Genomic DNA, 5,000 nt, shown 5'->3' on the forward strand with positions numbered 1-5,000 from the left:
TGTTTCGTACCGAATTGACATATATGGCGTATTAGAAGAGGTTGATCGCTCACTATTCAAGAAGATCTCCGGTATGCCCGGTCACCCTCTGTACCCTTCAGTCCCCAAAATGAAAGAAAGCTCAGCACGCCTCCGAGTTCCTAGTAGTCAACTCCCTAGGGTTAATACCCAGCGTTTTAAAAATAGTTTTTTTAACAGGCTTTTTTTTAAATATAGAGTAGCTATTTAATGTAATGTCGATAGCCTTGTAATTCTAATTAATTCTTTCGGCTATTTTTAATGTAACTGTTCTTGTTTTTAGCATGTATTTTTGCTTAAAAAACAATAAAGACCTATTATTATTATTATTATTATTAGGTAGATCTGCTGGATTGTGCAGTCCTGGGCAATATCTCCAAACACTGGGATCCAACAACGACTTAATCTCTATAACACGATTAGCAACAAATGGTTTCCACCGAGTGGCTGAACCTCTGATCCAGTGCAAAGTTGAAGAATTGTCTGTCCAGCACACGATGCGGCTAATATGACAATCAAATTGCATCTTTAACATAGGTACACAGTCTAGCAGTTATCACAGCAGCCATTAGCTCTAAGCGGGGAAGAGAAATCCTTCTCACAGGAGCCACTCGGGTCTTGGACATCACAAGACTAGTGCATGCCTTTCCCTCTTCAGGAACAACTCTTAGGTAAACTGCAGTAGCATAGGCAACTTCTGATGCGTCACCGAACGCATGTAGCTCCACCTTAGGGTTCTGACTTAAGGGCAAATCAGTGTAACATCTTGGGATGTGAAGGTGTTCAAGCTCTGAAAGCTCTTCGACTCACTGATTCCAGCTCACTGCAGTTCCCACCGGTATTTCATCATCCCAACCAACACCTTGGGTCTCAGACTTTGAAGCAACAATTTGGACCTCACTGTAAAGGGCGTGATGAGACCGATTGGATCAAACATCTTTGCTGCTAAAGAGGCTACTTCTCTCTTTGTGTACAGCTTCTCTGATCCTGACTTAACAGAGTTCACATCAATTGTGAAGACAATTCTGTCTGCTCTAGTATTCCACTTCAAACCCAAAGCTTTTGTGACTGGACCGGCTTCTCTTAGATCACTCTCTAGCTTGATCAGACCATGTGATTTCTCAGGTATGGCTTGCATAAGCTCAGGCGAATTGCTAGACCATTTTGTCAAATTGAAACCTGCTTGCTTGCAAGCTCAGTTGTACTTTGCTGTAATTTCAGTGTTTCACGTAAGTGTTCCTCAAGATTTCATGTGATGCTTCAGGAAATGTTTCTTTATATCTTTTTACATGCTCTTGAATATTACAGATGGCAAGAAACAGACTTGAAATAACTCCAAATGTGACCCTTGTCATTCTGTAAATCTTGGGTGTGGCTTCAGAGTCCAAATTTCTCCACAGGTAACGATGTGAATCCCTATCTTCTTCCTTTAAGCGGACCTGCAGAAACATTTTCTCTGCATCACCTATGATACCGATATGACCTTTTCGAAAGTGCAGGAGGATCCCAACCAAATCAGGCTGCAACACAGGGCCGGCTTCTCAGCAGCTATAAGGAGAGGCACCATTACTATCTCTCACAGACGCATCAAACACAACCCTTGTCTTAGTTGTCTTCTATCTTCTCTGATGACCGCATGATGTGGAAGATAGAACACAGGACGCCCATCTGTTGGTGCAATTTGATCACAAGATACTTCTTCTGAAACTCCATCATCGATGTACTTATGAATCGCCTCTCTGTAGGACCTGGCTTTGGCTGGCTCTTGAAGCAGCTTCTTTTCTAGATTGTACAGCCTATTTTCTGCTTGCTTGTAAGTTGTCTTTCAATACTACTTGATCTTCCTTATACGGGGAGCTAACTAGAAAACCTATCGGTTCACTTAGCTCCCCAGCTCGTAACTTACTAGCTAACTAAAAGAAAAAAAATATGAAATGCTACCGAAACCTCATTAAGAATTTCAAATCAAATGTAAACAACAATATGAGCTGAATAAAACATTATCATTATCATTATCATTACCATGGTAAGGAGACTTCATATCGACCATCTTTGTATGTTAATGTGTCCCTAAACTTCTTTAAGACCATGGCTTCACTGGGGTTAGTAGAAGGTGAACTTTCAGTAGGTTTGATACCAATAGACTCCAAGTTCCAGAACTTCTGAAGTGTTTCATTCAATTGTTCCTCAACGCCAATTTGAACGTTCATAGACACAGTATATTCTTGGCCATGACCGCCTGTTGGTCCACAGAAGACCCTACCTAGTGACGTGCGAACTGCAACTTGTTCATTGGAACCTCCTCGTACATTGTCTCTTGTCACAAAGGAATAATAAAAATCCAAGCTAATGAGCACATCAATCTCCCGTTCACCTTGGGGGAATTCTTCAGGAAACTTTATGCCTTGAAGAGGAAGCCATTTTGCTGGATGAATATCCACAGCAGCATAACTGACGCAGTAAGTGCTTCAATACATTGCTGCTTTCCAGGCTTATCAACAGGTGCTACAGTAAAAGCAATTCTCTTTCGCAGAGTCTTCTTGTCTGACTTTCCACCAAATCCAGACACAGCAATTCTAACACTCTTTCCATGTAGGCCAAGCTCTTTCACAATACTTTGTCTAACAAATGAAGTCTGTGAACCGGGATCAAGAAAACATTGAACAACTTTCAAGCAACCATGGGATCCACACATAATAGCTGGCACAGTCTGAAAAATTACTTTGCCACCACCACTAGACACCATTGAACTTGCTACTACATGTGAAGCTGCTGTAGAAGGAGGGGCTTGAGATAAGGATGCTCTCTCCGGGACGTTTGTGACGAGGGTGGTGTCGCTGAAGACCCAGAACTGACCAGCTTCTAAGCAATGAAAACAAAGACCTTTGGACAATGCCATCCTGAATCTATCTTTCACTGCCAGTGACAGAAAATCAACGCATGACCACACGTGGTGATTCTTTCGACAGACACAGCACTCTTTGACTTGCATAGAAGCACATAGTGCAGAAGTAGATGAACTTCGTGGTGAACTAGTGTTTTCCTTTGCTGAGGGCTTTAACTCCAGAGAGGGAGACTGGGAAGACTCTTTGGCTCATACTACTTGTTCTAAGAAAGCAAATAATGTTTTCACTTTCACAGCGTCCTCTTTTGCTTTCCAATTGCCAAGTTCAAGTTCCCACCTTTGGCAGCTTGTCCACAATTAGGGGTACAAGAACCGGTGCTAAAGTTTCAGAATTGAATTTCTCACCTATGGATTCAACAGACCGAACATGCCCAACCACTTGATACGCATAGACAATGCATCATCAGGGTTGAGTTCAAACACGGTAAATGAATCAGGATCTTATGTGTGCATCGAGGATCAATCTTGGATGACCAAACCTTTCTTTCAGGGCTTCCAAAACTGGCTGGTGATTCTCTTGTACCACTGCAAATCCCTTCACTGCTTGGGCAGCTGGACCCTTTAATGATCTCATCAAGTATTCTAATTTCTGTGCCTCTGCTAAGGCTGAATTATCAACAACGGAGACCTTGATCAACTGGTAATAAGGTTGACAACATAAAACTTTTCCATCAAAGGTAGGCAGATCAATCTTCGGTAGCTTAACTTGTACTTTAGGGCATGACTGGGTTATGGTTGCACTACTATGCGTTTTCATCTCAGAGACAGATTTACATTCCAGATACTTCGTCATTTTAGACATGTATTCAATAACACGCAATTCATAGTCATTATGACTGCTAGACTCTGTCGATTTCTTCGTCCTCTAACAGAGTACACATTGTGGCTGGCACATCTTGTAAATCGCTCCATTTACTAGCAATATTATCTTTCAAAACCTGAATCATAGCATGATTATCCTGCACTGATAGCGCTTCTTCGACAGAGTGTCCGTTACGGATTTTCTCAAGAACTTTCGTTTCTTCTTAATAGCTTCCAACTCTTCAGACATTTCGACTAGCCTTGAATGATCTCTATGTTCTTATAATCCACCAGAGTTTTCACAAATTCATCAAGGTAGTCATGCAAGGTAACAGCGCCAATCCCTCAAAATGCGAAGACCAACTCTTCATCCAAATCTGTCAGAATCTATCCGATTCGAAGGACCATGAATTCAACAATTTATTCCTCAAACACAACAAAGATTACAATTTCTACGGGACACAACGAATTCTACATCAACACACGAGCACATGGACAAAATTATGCGGGGTGTCCCAAGCCCCTGCATCACCTGGGGCCCAGGGTCCACATGTCCGACAAAAATAGAAACTTTCAGTTCCGAACACTTTGTGTTTAATTCGCACATTTCTTGTCAAACTTTATAAAACTTGAAAGAAAAAAACCAACTAACAAAAACAAAAACCTGGTTTCTTGACAACATTTTTTGAGAGATGAATCCTTTGTTTCATGAGCTGTTAGTACATTGTACACTGTAACACGCAAGGGAACTTGATCACAGGAGGCCGCTGGAATCAGTTGATTTTTCCATTTACTTGTGCAGCCAAAAGTACAATTATAGAAAAATTGGATGCAGCAGAAATCTTGCTGATGGCAAAATTTTTGTTGTTTTCTTGTCACAAATTTGTTACTGATGACAATTTTTTTATTCTTGAACCTTAAATTTTATTATTACACTTGGAACCCTACATATATGGTGTACTAACGATTTCCAGCCCCTGTGAAGTTCTGACTTTTTTTCCTTTTTTTTTTCAAGCCCAGACATTCCACTCTTTCCACACAAACTACCGCATTGGTCTGATGAATGTCATGGTTTGACAGATACATCAAGTCTCTCTCCTGTTTCTGAAAACTGTGTATCAATATTTATTTACTTTTGAATCAATATTTGTTTTGCATAAAGCAGGCTAACAAAATGTGTACCTTCAATTGCTCAGTTCGTATTAATTTTTTGAGCTTTAAAATAGAATTTTCAATCCCATGTTTGTGACTGCAAGTCATGTACATGTATCTTGGT

At 40.7% G+C, this 5,000-nt stretch overlaps 1 protein-coding gene across 1 annotated transcript in view; it reads left to right on the forward strand.

Moving 5' to 3' along the window:
• The window catches only part of LOC138021018 (E3 ubiquitin-protein ligase rnf213-alpha-like), a 134,709-nt gene that overhangs the window by 13,204 nt on the left and 116,505 nt on the right, over positions 1-5,000 (forward strand). The window lies entirely within an intron of this gene.

This window comes from Montipora capricornis, chromosome 2, assembly GCF_036669925.1.
Source record: "Montipora capricornis isolate CH-2021 chromosome 2, ASM3666992v2, whole genome shotgun sequence".
Lineage (NCBI taxonomy): Eukaryota > Metazoa > Cnidaria > Anthozoa > Scleractinia > Acroporidae > Montipora > Montipora capricornis.